The sequence below is a fragment of the Phocoena phocoena genome, chromosome 3 (assembly GCF_963924675.1).
Source record: "Phocoena phocoena chromosome 3, mPhoPho1.1, whole genome shotgun sequence".
NCBI classification, from domain to species: domain Eukaryota; kingdom Metazoa; phylum Chordata; class Mammalia; order Artiodactyla; family Phocoenidae; genus Phocoena; species Phocoena phocoena.
Window position 1 is genome coordinate 116,764,875 of NC_089221.1, and position 17,025 is coordinate 116,781,899.

Sequence of the window (17,025 nt, forward strand, 5' to 3'; positions counted from 1 at the left end):
GGGAAACACCACTCCAAGACAAACTGTTCTGTTCCTGCCATCCCACTTCAGCAGGGAGTTTCTATACCTTTGCCTAAGAATTAAAAGGGAACTTGAGTACCTGAGTGTATGTGTATAATGATCCACTTCTAACCTCAAACCCATCCAAAATGCCTCAAGGATTTTTAAAAAGGTATGTTCAGAGTAGAATGGGGAAACCTATCTCTGCGGAGGCTCCCTGAATTGGGGGTTAAATGATGCAAAAAGTGAGACCCAGACTGGGAATAAAGGGAATCCCAAATAGATGGTGCCTTTCGTGCAAAGACTCAGACACGGAAAGTGACAGGCTGCATTCAGGAGGCAGGGAGCAGAAGAGCTTGGAAAAACTGGAAGGGCTGTGGAGGCTGCTGTCTTGATGTGCCACTGGAACCCCAGTTTGGGTAGGAAAATAAAGGATGGTTGAGGAAGTTGGTTCTGGGAAGAGATGAGGCCAAATACTGGCAAGAACAAGAAACTGGTAACTTCTATCCTATTCCTATGATCATGGAGCAAGAGGTAATTTTTTTTTAGCATTAATTCCATCTCCAAGGGAGTTCCCTGGTGGTCTAGTGGTTAGGATTTGGTGCTTTCCCTGCTGTGGCCCAGGTTCAATCCCCAGTCCGGGAACTGAGATTCCACAAGCTGCGCAGCACAGCCAAGGGGAAAAAAAAAAAAATCCCATCTCCAAATGTATGAAAGGGAGAGATTATCTCACCTGGAGAGATCCAAAACCAACAAAACAACAAGAGTATCTTCCCGGCTGAAGGCTAAGTAGGTCATCCTTGATCTTCCCTCTACTTTAAACCCCATATACCCAATCTCCCAAATCTGGTGTTTCTCCTGCCACATGTCTTCTTTCTTCTTGAATGCATACCTTTCTCTCTGCCCTCCCCACCACTGCCCTTCTCTGAACCATCACCATCTCTCTTCTGGATACTGCCAAAGCCTTCTAACTGGCCTCTACTATCTCCTCTTACCTCCTAATCAAACTGTTCTTTACAATGAATGATTTTTTTTTCTTTCAAAACACAAATCTGACTATGTTATTCCCCTGCCTCGAACCTTTTGATGGCTTCCTACTGTTCTTAAAGATGAAAATCTTCATGCTGGTCAATTAGGCCCTTTTTAGTATCTAGCTCCTTGCCTGCCTCTTCAAACTTGTCCACTCCTCGTTCCCCATGTTCTAGGCCACACTAGCCTTCTTCCATTCCATGAAAGGAACATGCTCCCTCCTACCACAGGGCCATTCCACCTGCTGTTCCCTTCACCCAGAATGCTCCTTCCAACCCCAGCCTCCATCTCTTCATTCTTCCAATCCCAGCTAAGAGTCGTTTCCTCTCTGAGAGGCATCCTCTATTTCCCCAGACCAGATCTGGCTTCCATCTAAAGGCTTTCACACAACACCATGACCCGTTTTCTTTCTCTTTCCTTCTTTCTTTTTTTTTTTTTTGACCACCCCATGCAGCTTGCAGGATCTTAGTTCCCCAACCAGGGACTGAACCCGGGTCCATGGCAGTGAAAGCACCTAGTCCTAACCACTGGACTGCCAGGGAACTCCCTGCCATGACCCTTTTTCTTAATAATACTTACCACAATCAATAGTTACATCTTAGTTTATCTTCAGGGTCTATCACATATGCAAGCATATAGTAAACCCTCAATAATTATATATTAAGTGAAAAATCAAAAATGGAAAAGAGAAAATCCTAGCTTATCTAGAGGTGTGTGGAAATGCTAACAAGGATTTTCACTAGGACAAGTAGATTCATAATAATTCATAATAATTAGCAGTCATAGTTATTTTTAGTAGTAATTGTACTAATAACAGTAATAATAATATCTTGAATTTTCAGACTTTTGAAATTAGAAATAAAAAAGAGAAAAAGTACATGACTTTAAAAGTTTCAGAACATAACAGGTTAGACTGTGCTAAGCTGGCCAAGGAAAAGACAAGGATCTTATGTGAATCCATTTATTTTATTTGGGGAAAATTCCAAAATTAATCCCTTCACATAAGCCGCCACAGGGGGCAAGAGCAACCACAATAATGTTAACTTAAAATACAGGTTAGGCTCATTTAAAATACATGAAACCAGCCACAGCAGCAGTGGCAGAGGCAACAGAAAACACAGTATTTCAAATGTTTTCACCCCTTTGGGGAAAAGGCCAAGTTAGAGAGTGTGATCTGACCTGCTTCCTTCTAGGGCCTCTCTGAAGGGACCAGAACACTGGAGAAGAACAGAACAGAGGCCAAAAGTCACCAGATACATGCAGGGATTGGGAGGTAAAGGGGAAGGGGACAAGCAGAAAATAAGACAGGAATCCAGAAAGGCAAATAGGCCTGCAAAGTGTGCAGTGTCTATTTCCCTAACCCTGGCTCCCTGAGGGGGGAAAAAATAGGTGGTAGACTGCATCATTGTCACCAGTTCTGTTCCATCCACCCCCGTTACCATGTGACCTCACAGTCCCTCCTACTAGTAGTAGAGTGTACTTTCCCAACCTTTGACTTTGGACTTGGCCTGTGACGTGCTTTGGCCAGCAGGATGTTAGGAAATGTGCCACAGATGTTTGAAATGTGCTTGTGTGTTTCGCTTTTCTCTTGGAATTGTGTAACACTGTGAGAAGAACATGCTCTACTAGCATTCTGATCCAAGAAGGATGAGAGGCCCATGGAGCAGACGTGGACCCAAAGTGCAGACTGGAGATGAACCCAACTGAGCCCAACCACAGTCAGCCAAGTCTAGCCTATCTGCAGACATTTGAACAAGAATAAATGACTGGATACCTTTTTTAACTTTTTACTTTGAACTACCTTTAAATGCACACCTGCAAAAATAGTATAGAGAGTTTCCATATATCACTTACACAGCTTTTCCCAATGTTAATATCTTATATAGCCATAGACAGTTACTGGGAAATTAATACCAGTAACCAAACTAAAGATCCTTTTCAAACCTTACCAGTGTTTCCACTAAGGTCCTTTTTTGTTCCAGGATCCCATATGGCCTTTGGTTGTTATTTCTCCCTAGTTTCCTGCACTCTACAACAGTTCCTCAGTCTTCCCTTGTCTTTCATGACCCTGATACCCTCAAGAAATAAATACTTATCAGTTATTCAGGACTGTCTGGTTCTTGTCATGATTAAACTCAAATCATGCCACCTTGACAGAAGAACAGAAATTATGTCATGCTCTTCTCAGTGTATCATATCAAAAGGTTCGTGATGTCAACATGTCTTATACTGGTGATATTGGTCTTGATCAACTAACAAAAGTAATCTATACTGAGCTTTTCCACTGTGGTAAACAAAAATCATGGCAAACTACCAAACTGTAGAAAACAGTCTGGCCGTTTCTCAAAATGTTAGACAAAGAGCTACCATATGAACCCAGCAATTCTTCACCTAGGTGTGTTCACAAGAGAACTAAAAACATATGTTCACACAAAAACTTGTACATGAATGTTCACTGTAGCATTATTTGTAATAGCCAAAATGTGGCAACAACCCAAATGTCCATCAACTCTGAGAAATGAACAAACAAAATGTGGTCTATCCATGCAGCAGAATACTATTCAGCCACTAAAAGGAATGAAATACTTCAAATCATTAAACTGTATCTCAATAAAACTGGAATAAATAAATAAAATACACAGTAACTTAAAAAAAGGGATGAAACACTGATATATACTATAACATGGACGAACTTTGAATGCATTAAACTAACTGAAAGAAGACAGATACAAAAAGTCACATATTATATGATTCCTTTCATATGAAATGTCCTGAATAGGCAAATTAACAGACATAGTAAATTAATGGTTGTCAGGGGCTAGGGGAAGGGAGGAATGGGGAATGACCACTAATAAGCATTGTTTCTTTTTGGGGTGATGAAAATGTGGTGATGGTTACACAATACTGTGTGTATACTAAAAATCCCTGAACTGTTTAAAAAAATATCATGGGGGAAATATTCTGAGATTATACAAAGCCTCTTTTTCCTCAAACCTCTGCACACCATTAGAGGGATCCGTTTGCAACAATTACCACTGTGGAGACGGTCTAATAGCAATTTTCTACTCCCCTCCTTCCTTACACATTTATTAATTGAAATTTCACTACAAGGAAAAACTGTTCCTCCTCCATCTACTTAATTATTTACTTTATCAATATGTTCTCATGGATATTTTATTCTATGAGTTATAATGCAATATTATCATTATTTTGTTGCTCAAATTATTTCAGCTTTGGCAACTAGGAGCTCCTTCAGGTTAGCTCTTGTGTTCCTTTGGAAAGTCTCTTTCCCCCATCATTTTCTTTTTTCAAGTACTTCCTTACTTTCTGGATCCATAAGATGCTCCAAGTTTATCTTGCATTTTCCTTTTCCCAGCCCTGGAATCAACCATTTTTCAAGGAGTCCTAGTTTTTTATTGAAGAACAGTGTTTAGAAACCATGATCTGCATGATAGGTGTGCTCATTACTACTAGGTTGTCATTGCTTCTGGGCACTCTCTGGGTCAGAGATAAGAAATTTATATGTGTGTATACATATATGCACATATACACATCTGTATTTCTACATCTATTTGTCTGTGGACCTCTTAAAAACTACAAGTTTATACTGATACCTCAGATTCCAATCAGCCCCACAGGGTTCATCTCCCCCATTTCCTTATTTGCAACTTCTTTCTCCAATAGTGAGAGAACTGGTTCTTTTTACCTACAATATTATATTTATTGTTCAATACTAGTACACATACAAAGTAGTTTCAAAACTGCTAACCCATACCCCTGTGAGAAACACATTTGACAAACTAGATTACAGCATTTACATACAGCTCCTTTGTCTTTAATTTTACAGTATCTAGTCAAAGTTATCATTTCACAAGGTCATTTAGGTTAGTTCCATTCTTCCCTACCCCCATCAGTATGATTATGTTATCAATTTGGTTCATTTGTTAGTGTCTGTGTTCCACTTTGTTGTTTCCATTCCTCCACATCCTGGTTGGTTCAATTTTTTATTTGGGGGCATATGAAGGGTACGTGAACTATTACTATGGTTCTAAGAGTCAAAGCTATACAAAAAGAAATTACTGTTGTTTTAAAGCTGAGTTTTGAGTGGTTTGTTTATTGTGGCAATTCATTCCAGTGGTCCGGAAACAAGGAATTTAGAAGTGTCCAATATAAAAAAGTTCTTTTTTTCTGAAATTACATCATTTCTATCTTTTTAGTGTTAAAATGTCCTTTTATAAAATGAGATAATGATGATGGTGGATGATAGTGGGTTGTATCTATGTTAAGGCCCTTAACTCAGCAAAGTAAAGAAACTGGTCTTTGGTCCAGTTCGGACTTTGGTCTGAACTTTCTTTTAAAGTTTTCTGGTCCATGGAACACCATAGTCTAGAAACCACCCATCTATTCTATCAACATTCCCTAGGAGGTTTGAGAATTATTCCCATGGTATACTTTAAATTACTGAATTTTATGGTATATAAATTTTATCTCAATAAAGTTGTTTTAAAAGTTAATTTCTTTGGATATAGCAGTACTTCTTTTGAATCCCAGGACAGCAATTAGGCTATCAGATATGGGGCAAGGTGACAGCAAGTATTCCTAAGGGCCAAGAAAAAGCTAAGTTCAGAGCCTAAACACAAACCCAGAAGGATAGTTCTGGGTAGGGTAGAAAGAAGAAAATGAGCCTAGAAAGCCTGAGGCCATCAAACACCTAGGCAAGAGGAATACTGGTAGAAGGGCAGGTAAGAAATATTGATCCAAGATGCAGAAGCCAACTCAAATTCCCATGGGAGGCAGGCAAATAAGAGAGATGAGTGAGGAAGGCCATCTGTAAGACAACAGGGAGTGGTGAGGGCTGAGGAAAAAATGCCCCCTCTGAAAGCATTCAAATTTTAAAATACAAAAGCTAAACAAAACATATCTATATATGGAATTCAGCCCACAGCCAATTTGTGACTACTGGAAAAGATGTTTCACCTATTGACAAATCTTGCCTGACTCAGTATTTGTCCCAACTCACCCAAGTGCCCAATGATTAGAAACTTAGCCCTCCTGGGCTCAGAGTGGCAGCATCCTCCTTGGGTAGTGCCCACAATGAGCCTGCTGTGCAGTCTGACTGCCCTGCTTCAGCGGAGACAGGGCCAATTGAGATGCATGCCACAGTGCCCTGGTTTCTGCGTTGGCATCAGATGCCTTGGGAGTTATATGTCTTTGGGAGGTGTCTCTGTAGGCTTCTGCCTGGAAACCTCCCCCTCCAGGGACTTCTAGGCTCTTTCAAGTCAAACCTGGACACAATGGCAGAAAATCAAGGGCTGCCGCGGCACAGCCTGCTCAGATGAGAGCTGGCCATGAGACCATGAGCACTGTAACTCTGCTACCCATTCAGCTCTTTCTTTGAGGGCCAGGTAAATTCAGGCAAATTCCTTTTTATTTTTTAATATTCATGCCCTTATGTGTCACATGACAAGAATCTATCGTGTCTGCTTTCACTGTGTTAGATTGTTGTGAAGAATAAATGAGAAAACACTGTGTCAGTGCTCAGAAGAAGTTAGAAGTGCTTCAGGAAACACAGCCCCAAAAAGGTAAATGTCGGGGCTTCCCTGGTGGCGCAGTGGTTGAGAGTCCGCCTGCTGATGCAGGGGACACGGGTTCGTGCCCCGGTCCGGGAAGATCCCACATGCCATGGAGCGGCTGGGCCTGTGAGCCATGGCCGCTGAGCCTGTGCGTCCGGAGCCTGTGCTCCGCAACAGGAGAGGCCACAACAGTGAGAGGCCTGCGTACCGCAAAAAAAGAAAAAGAAAAAAAAAAAGAAGGTAAATGTCAACCAGAATAAAACAAAGACATTTTATTTATCAAGTCCTGTAGGTATGTGATTTTAAAAGAAGTTTTTACAAGAGTAAAAATTCCCAATTATGCCGAGTTTCTAAAGGGCAGGGACCAATTACTTGTGCCCACAGCTCAGGCTCAACTCCAGGCACACAGTAGGCCACCAGAAAGGTCAGCTTGAATGCCAGCCCCCCGGCCCCCACTTCCAAGACCAGAAAGAATAGGAAGAATATGGGACAGGAAGCAATGCCACTCACCTCCAAGCTCCTAACCAGGGCTGGTCAGAGCTGAGACTTTACAAGCACAGTTGCCATGGCTACCACAGCCCTATCCTCCTGCTTTATTATTCAAAAACCCCAAACAAGTCCTGGCAAGATCCCTGCCTCACACAAATGAGCATCTATCCTGTCTCCACGGCAGGACTTGAACTGAACCAGCAACAAAAAAAATGTGCACAAACCTCTCTAGGGTGCTGAACCCTGAACCAATGCTTAATGTTTTTTGAAGGGAAACACAAATGGAGACCTTTTTTGTAAGCAGCAAAACACAGAGTGAACCAGTCTGTATTGTCATTACATTTATGCATTTTCTAAAGGACTAAACAATGGCAAAATGAGAAAAAATAAAAATATTCTCCAAACTGATTTTTTACTCTGCTGTAATCTACAGTCTGGGCAGGGCCTTAGAAGAGTTCTCTGGCGTGGCTTCCAAGCAAGGGTGGAAATCCATCACCTGCATTAAAGCCCTTCAGATCAAGAGACTCCACAGTCTTCCTCTGGGAACAGCTATCCTCATCGCTCCCACCACATTGCAGAACTACCCTCCAAAATTTTATCTGCTGTGACCTAACCAATGTCTCCTTTCCAGTTCTCAAGAAGGACAGACAACAGCTGGGCACCAACCTCTGTACACAGAATTCACAACAGCAGTGCTCTCCAAGTACAAGGACTAGCAATGCTACTTGCAAGATTTCCTGTTACAGTTGGAGAGGTACTCTGAACAGCCATCAGGACAAAGGCTCAAAGTAACCATATCCAGGACACCGTGAGCCTCTTTCCACAACTGGCTAGTCAACAAGCATTTACTGAGGATTAGGTAAGAGCCTGCCTGCTCTATTCTAGGCATTCCTTCTACCACACTTTACTGTGTACCCACTGAAGAAAGCCACCTGCTGTGTTGGGCACTGGGAAAGATACCACATTAACAAAACCAATAGCTGCCATTGAGGAATATGAAGTAAACAAGGAAGAGGGGTAACAATATTTAGAGTCCCAAGTCCAGAGAACAGCTTTCAGGCAAGCAAAGAAGTGGGCATATTCAGGGGACAATGAATAACTCCATTTGAAGCTCAGCATATAACAGAAAGAGAAGGAGCAAAGAGGCTAGTTAGAAAGCTATTATACTTGACCTAATCAGATATAATCAAGCCTGAATGAGGAGAATGGGTAGGGAATGGGAAGAGTGAGACGGAGTAAGGGATGACAGTATTTTGACCAGAAAAACTTAGGAATTCTATCTGACAGGGGTCAGTCCTCTTTCCCTCAAAAGCACCAGACCTTTAAGCATGTGCAGTGACTCCTCCCACCAGCCCAGGAGACCTGTCAGAGCCCCACATAAATCCACAGGTAAAGGAGAAGAGGGGAGAAGGGGCAGAGGGGCTACTTTCACCCAGAGACTCAGGATGGGTATCCCACACCTGTTTCCTAGCCCACTGATTGCCTCCGTTCCCCTTTTATCTCTACCTTCAATGTGTTCCATGTTCCTCTTTAGCTCAGAAGAAGACCCAGTGAGACTAACAGATATATAGCACAGCCCTTTAATCAGAGCACTTGAGCTTTTACATCCATGCTGGGAACTGGTTTTCAATAACCCTATTGATTGCTATAGTCTACTAGTTCCTGCCATTTCTTTTTTTAGAGATATAGTCCCCCACCCACATCCTACTCTCTCAACCCTACAAAATGTTAAATATATTCAGATTTCAATCCATTTTCAATTGTGCATACATGTATCTGTTGGGGATGAAGAGACGGGGGAAAGACTTGAGAAAATTAGAGGGATTTCCCTGGTGGTCCAGTAGTTAAGAATCCATCTTCCAATGCAGGGGACGTAGGTTCGATCCCTGGTCAGGGAACTAAGATCCCACATGCCACGGGGCAACTAAGCCCGCATGCCACAACTAGAGATCCTGTGTACCACAACCACAGAGCCCATGCACTCTGGAAGCCACAAGCCACAACTACAGAACCCACGTGCTCTGGAGCCCGCATGCCACAACTAGAGAGAAGACCCTGCACCGCAACTACTGAGCCCGTGCACCACAACAAAGAGCCTGCGTGCCACAATAAAGACCTGATGCAGCCATAAGTAAATAAATGCATGAATGAAAAGAAAATTAGAAGAGGAAAGGAATCATTAAGAGACCAAAGGCCAGGCAGTTCTTCCAGCTCTCTAATCCCACTTAGGAATTATTGAGTCAAATAAAATCACATTTTGAAAAGTCTCACTACAATTGAAGTTAACCATAAGATACTGGCAATGAGTTTCTCTTAATAATGAGGAGGGGGAAAACAGCAATTGGGAACGAAGGAGTTAAATGTGCACCTTTCCCAGGGGTCAGGGACCTTAGTTCTACTACAGCTCATTTTCTGGAGAAGACTTGGGGATTCTAGAGTGCCTGCATTTCCCACCCAGGCACAATTTCATTAGCAGCTCATTAGCAAGAGTGGCAACCATTTCTGACTCTTGTTTTTCACAATATTTATTGGTTAATTGACACTTTGAACACAAGTTGACTGAGAACCAAATAAAAGTGCTAAAACCATTCATTAGTCAAATTTAAAACACAAAGATTGTATTCTAAACAAACCCTTTGCTCTCATTTATTTTCCTCAAACAGAAGTCATAATTTAATAAGAGGGCTAAGAAAGCAAAGTACCAAGATATTGTGCCATAATTTTTAATCGTTTTTTTCCCACCACATCAGTCCCCAGGGTTCCTGACATCATAATTGGCTGTCTGTTCTCTTTTACAACACCTGTTACCTCCAGAGCCAAACACAGTTCTGTGAATTATTTCAAAACAGTACCAGCTACTCCTGACCTCTACAATTTCCCCAGTACCTGATGCAAAAGCCCCTCAGTTTGGATGCTCCCTGCAGTGGAAAGAGAGGAAATCCTTAAGTATGAGGGGAGCAAAATTCCTAGGGCCAAATTTCTCTCTAGATAAGTTCTAAAGGATGGGACTCAACTCCCTTCCTTTTTGAGGGAGAGGGGCAGAATGCAAACCAGAAGGGGAAAAGATGCAAATGGAGCAATAGATACAGTGTAGAGAAGGCAGTCAAGGAAACAACCGGTCCCAAGTCCTTGCCCCTCATTGTGAGAGGGCCTCCCTTAAATGTAGGCAACATGGACAACAAAATGAGGTTAGTTACCTGAGCCTTCTTTCAGCTATCAAAATGTAATGACAATCCCAACTTGTTGCCTCTTAAAGTTTTGGATCATGAGTATTAAGAGACCTACTAAGCAGTGCTGTGCTTTGCTTTCTTCACCTGCACTGTTTGTCTCACCAGAAGGAGCTACAGCCTCTAGCACTTGGGTGACCTGGGCAGTTATCCAGTCCAGTGGTAGAGGGCACAGGCTAAGGAAGACCCAGGTTCCAGGTCCAGTTCTATCACTTAATAGCTTTGAGACCTTGGGAAAATAAGCTCTGTGGTCCATGTACAGAACGGGGCTCAGAGTACTCACTTCATAGAGTTCATAGAGTTCACTGTGAGGAATAAGAGATAATGCAAGTGGGATGCTTAGGGTTGATCCAGAGTACTCTCAACAATGGTGTTTGCTGGACTCTTGTCTCTCTCTGACTTGTTCAGTTTTCCCAGCTATGGGACAGGGACCATTACAGATGGTTAGGCTGAGTGTTAAGCTCTCAGTACATACTTAACTGAGTTCTGTAGAGGATAAGTGAGTACATGATTTTTGTAGAATTTTCATGTGAGACTGCCTCATTAAGGCTGCAAGAAGTTCAGTAACAATGAAGCCTACAGGGCATCCAAATTGAGAGGGCAGCCAGTTAAATCAAGGTTTCTACCACACTGAAAAGATGCACTATAGCCTTCTTTGGCTGGGGCCAGCAGTAGGCCAACCAAACCCGTGGAGCAGTCCTATCTATCCTATTCCCCAAGTCAGAACAGAAAACAGAGGCCATAACCAGCAGCATGACTTAAGCAAACGTGGGGAGGATTTAAATGAGAACAACTGCCAAGCCAGCAACAAGGGAAAAGGGTTTCAGATTTCCCGATAAACTTAACTCAAACACAGGCTCAAGCCAGTTTTGTAACAATGCACCATAAGGCTTATAAAAGCAGCTGCCCTGCTCTGGCTTCATGTTCCTCACGGGACAGTGCTTGCAGGTGCCCACCCAAGCATGGGTGAGAGGTCTGGATGTTCCAGGCCACTGAGCACAAGGTTGGTGCTTCAGCAAACCTGCTAATATGTACACTCTTGACAAGCAGCCTGCTTCATACTTCCAACCTGTCATCACAACAGCTGATGCTGCCCCCAGCTGTGCCTCCCCACAATGCTCCCAATCCTAAGCACTTAATGTTAACTCTACAACTGTCACTTGATTATATACACTCTACCTGCTATACACTCTGAAGTCCCCTACAAGTACCCAGGCAGTGCTTACAAGTTCTGGCCTTCGTGCTTACTACCATTCATGAGTGGATTCACTCCCTACTGAGTGCTTCTGGTCTGGATCCCTTTTGATAGAAATCACCTCACAAAAAACCACTGCCAAGACACCCTCTTTCCACCTGCCATTTCAAATTTATGAGAGAAGGCAAACCCTTCAGAACTCCACGGACACCAGCATCGTGAGCTATAAGGAACCTTAGGAGATCATGAGAGCTAATCTCCACTGGAAAGATACATGATCCCTCTTTGTGCCATGCCTCCTGCCATTGCAGCGTGGCGAAGCATCCCCAAGGACAATTCTGTTGGCACTCTCCTTAAAACATTCAGTGGTTTCTTTGCTACCCTCCCAAGTACCAATACTCCTGCTGGTGTTCAAATCCACCTAATACAGCAAAGTCCCTGCCTAACATTCTCTGCCTTATCTCCCCTCATCCACAAATACCCCATCCTCTGGCCAAATTAACCCATGCTTTCTTTGGTCCTTGATACTGCCTCTTCACTTGCTTTTACTTTGTCAAATTAAAATCCATTTTTTAACGGCCTAACTCAAACAATTCTATGCAGTTTTATACATTGTCTTCCCCTCCTTTCAACCCTGAGTGTCTTGCTTATTCCTCTCAAATAGCACTTCCTCTATTCATTGTTTCCTACTCAATTGGGTTCTTTGATACTCATTTAACAGATATTTACTAACCACCTACAATACGCCAGGTTTTAGGGAAATCAAGGATGAGACATGGCCTCTCTACACTTATGGAAATCACTGGTCTGGTGAGGGAAGCAAATCCATAAAAATATGATACTTGTCAAATTTTCCCCAGTAGGTTAAATTCTCCTTGAAGTCAGGACATCTTTATATTCCTACAGTGCTAAACAGAGTGTCTCGTAGTAAATGTCCACTGTGTGTATGTTCCAAAACAAAGGTAAGTTAGCTTTATGGGAAGAAAAGCAAAAAATTTCCTCTTTCTGAAATGTGGGGGAAAGGGATGTATTGCTGCAAAGACAGTCTTCAACGTGGGATCATGGGAAAATAAAACCTAATTTAATAAATACAACACATATTTTAAAATATGTTTTAATTCTACAGTATCATTCCTCAACCCACAAGTTAAATGAGATAGAGGTACAAAGACTAAGAATTGCACAAAGAGGGACTTCCTTGGCATTCCAGTGGTTAAGACTCCACGCTTCCCCTGCAGGGGCACAGGTTCCATCCCTGGTCGAGGAACCAAGATCCCACATGCCACGCCAAAAAAAAAAAAAAAGAATTGCATAAACAGAAACAGAGAGCAAGAGATCAAAACAGAATGAGAGACCTACACTGTTGGTGAGACTATAAGCTGGTACAGCCACTATGTAAAACAGTATAGAGGTTCCTCAAAAAAACTAAAAATATAGTTGCCATATGATCCAGCAGTCCCACTCCTGGGCATATACCCAGACAAAACTATAATTCAAAAAGATACATGCACCCTTATGTTCATAGCAGCACTATTCACAGCAGCCAAGACATGGAAGCAACCTATATGTCCATCAACAGATGAATGGATAAAGAAGATGTGGAACACACACACACACACACACACACAATAGAATACTACTCAGCCATAAAAAGAATGAAATAATGCCATGTGCAGCAACATGAATGAAACTAGAGATTATCACACTAAGTGAAGTAAGTCAAAAAGAGAATGACAAATACCATATGATATCACTTATATGTGGAATCTAAAATATGATACAAATGAACTTATGTACAAAACAGAAACAGACTCACAGACATAGAGAACAGACTTGTAGTTGCCAAGAGAGAGGGAGTTTGGGGTTAGCAGATGCAAACTATTATATATAAAATGAATAAACATCAAGATCCTACTGTATGGCACAGGGAACTGTATTCAATATCCTGTGATAAACCATAATGGAAAAGAATATGAAAAAGAATGTACACATATGTATAACTGAATCACTTTGCTGTACAGCAGAAATTAACACAACATTGTAAAGCAACTATACTTCAATAAAAAAAATTTTAAAGAAAAAAAGTAAATGAATAACCAACAGCAATTAAAAAAAACAGAATGAGAGAGAAGCATGGTTGAGCTCTTAACTGTTAGTAAACCACACACATCAGACTTCACTGTGGACTTCAGAGTATTATCACCTCTGATTACAGGCTTCGGTGGATGAACTATTGGTCGTAGCTCTACAAGTGCTCTTTATCCTTAAACTTCCAAGTATTCCCAAGTCCACCAAACAGAAGCAAAAGAGATGTGGTGGCTAGGAAGGCAACAAGAAGAACTATGTCAACTGAGAACAGTTGGTGAAGACTCTAAAATTGTATGTGAAATATTTAAGTATACAATTACATTTTTCTGAGAAGGTTTATAGCTTTTACCAGTTTCTTAAAGAGGTCTGTAAATAACTCTCCCAACACACATATAAACATGCATACTTTGGAGAGCCTGTAGGCCAATACTGGGAAGGCTACACAGCAACAGGCATTCTAATACACTGTAGGTAAAGATACAAATTAGTGCAATGTTTTTGGTCATCTGGCAATATCTATTAAAACTGTAAATGTTAATTTCATTTGACCCACCAGATTCCACTTGTAGGAATGTATCCAATAGAGACATTCACCAAAGTACACAACCGATATATTGATAGAATGTTCATTACAGCATTTTAGTAATTTCAAACAAGAAACAATACAAAATGTCCATCAGTAAGGGATTTACTACACAATGCACTTTATGCCTTCAATGGAACACAATAGTCTATAATAAGGAGGAGGGAGAATTACACTAACATAAAAAGATGACTAAAACTAAACAAAAAGAACAAGCTGCAAGTACATGATTTCATCTTTCTTTTTAAAGAACATATATGTTAATGTGGCAGCAATACAGTTTTTAATCTATCTAAATCCTCACATTAAAACAGACTCAGTGACTAGATAGCAAAACCAACCCTATAAGCAACAATTTGTATCAAAACAAAGTGAAAAGATGCCTACAAATCCCCAAACAGAAGTGAAGCAGGTGAAGACAAATCACCAAATCTGCATAGTATCATATTCTGTATGGGAGAACATAGGAAGCAATGACGTGTCTGACAAACTTGAAAAAGGAAAACCCCAAAGTAGTCAATAGGTATTCATACACACACACACACACGCGCACACACACACACACACACACACACACACACACACAATAGGCCAGTGGGAGAAGAGCACTTGAACCTAGGAGGGATTTTTCCCAGTCTAATAGTAGGCAAGTACAAGAAAACTGGTGGTAAATTCTCAAGGGGCTAGAGCAATCGAGCCCCACTGAACTCTCAAATTTAATCAACCAGTGCTCCCTATTAGGACAGGGAGACACTGAGAAGACACTTCCAGAAGAGAAATCAAAAGCAGAACTGGAACAAGAGCAATACAGGAAAGAGAAGATCCAGATAAAAGTGCTGGAAGAAAACAGAGCCAGGAATCCTCATAGAGCAAGCTGCCATGTTGAAAACAACAGAAAAAGGAGCACTGCGAATTTTTTTTTAAAAAGATAATTAAAGCCATGCTTCTTTTCTAATTTTCTAAGAAATATAATTTCTCACAAAAATAACCTGAAAAAAGTAATGAGCTCAAATCCTATACAATAACGTTATTATAAGAAAGAAAAACAGAATAAGGAGAGGAATAACATCCCTATGGATGATGAAAACAAGCCAGAAAAACATGCCATGAACAGATCAGAACTGCAACTTGCTATTTCAAAATGAGCTAAACACATGTTTTTGATGATACAAGATATTCAAGAATAAAAATAAGAGGTACCAGAACTCAATGAACGTTAGAAATAAAACAATAATCACAACAAAAAATGCCTTAAAATAAGTAGAAGGTGAAAGGAGAAAAATTTGAAAAACCAAAAATGAAGGAAAAAAAGTAAAATTTATCAGAAACTGACAAATAAAGACAGACAAAAAAGATCCAACATTAAAGAAGAAAACCCAAAAAAGGAAAAAGAATACCAAAAACTATAATTCAAGACAAATTTCCCCTAGGGCCTTCCCTGGTGGTGCAGCGGTTACGACTCCACACTCCCAGTGCAGGGGACCTGGTTTGAGCCCTGGTCAGGGACCTAGATCCTACATGCTGCAACTAAGAGCCCGCAGGCTGCAACTAGAAGAAAAAAAAGATACCACATGCCACAATTAAAAAGATTCCGTATACCACAACTAAAGATCCCACATGCCTCAACAAAGATCCTGCACGTGGCAACTAAGACCCAGCACAGACAAATAAATAAATAAGTAAATAAATATTTTTTATAAAAATTGCCCTAAAATAAAAAAAACAGTTTTAAAAAACTATGTATTGGGACTTCCCTGGTGGTGTAGTGGTTAAGAATCCACCTGCCAATGCAGGGGACACGGGTTCAGGCCCTGGTCCGGGAAGATCCCACATGCCGCGAAGCAACTAAGCCCATGCACCACAACTACTGAGCCTGCACTCTAGAGCCCTCGAGCCACAACTACTGAGCCCGTGTGCCACAACTACTGAAGCCCGCACACCTAGAGCCCATGCTCCACAACAAGAGAAGCCACTGCAATGAGAATCCTGTGCACTGCAACAAAGAGTAGCCCCCACTCACCGCAACTAGAGAAAGCCTGAACACAACAAAAAAGACCCAACACAGCCAAAAACAAAAAAAAGTTATTTATTGAAAGAACACACTGTGTACCTCAGAGAATATTGACCAGGAATGTCTAACAGCAAGATATATTTTACCAAAATTACTGGATTTTAAAGGGAAAAAAAAAGATCATTTGGGCATCTAAGTCCAAATTAAGAAAATTAGTCTTATCAGTGTTTCTGACAGCAAAGCCTACTGCCAAAAGAAGATAAATTAACATATTTAAGATACTCAGAGAAAAAAAATGTGAACCAAGAAGTTTATATCTACCAAAGTGACTTTTGGGTATAAAGACCACAAACTTATCATCAACACCCAAGAAATCAGAGAATATTGTTTCAATGAACCCTGCCTGAAGAATCTACTAGAAAGCCCATTTCAGACAACCAAAATAACTATAAAGAGACACTGTCATTAAGACTGATGTTAAGTCAAATATACATAATTATTCATAGAAATAAGACTAAATGAGTGTTAAAATGAAGAAGTATATAATGGCTATATGCTCTGACAATACAGACACAGTACAGCTGTTTACAAATGATGAGCAAACACATGCAAAAGAATGTTTTTAACTTTTTTCAGAAATCATATCAGGGTAGTAGTATTGCCATTCTGAAACTGTTATATGTATAATATGACACAGGACAAATGAGTAATTATTAGATATTCTAATTGTACACTCTCCTATAACCCAGAACCAGAATTCTTAGTGTGAAAGAAAAGAGATATAGATGTAATATCAAAGAGGCTAAAAAAAATTCCTGTACTCCTGAATA

The 17,025-nt window shown here is 40.8% G+C and overlaps 1 protein-coding gene across 2 annotated transcripts in view; it reads right to left on the bottom strand.

Annotated features, from left to right (window-relative positions):
* SIL1 (SIL1 nucleotide exchange factor) overlaps positions 1-17,025 on the bottom strand; it is a 242,943-nt gene that overhangs the window by 88,120 nt on the left and 137,798 nt on the right. The window lies entirely within an intron of this gene.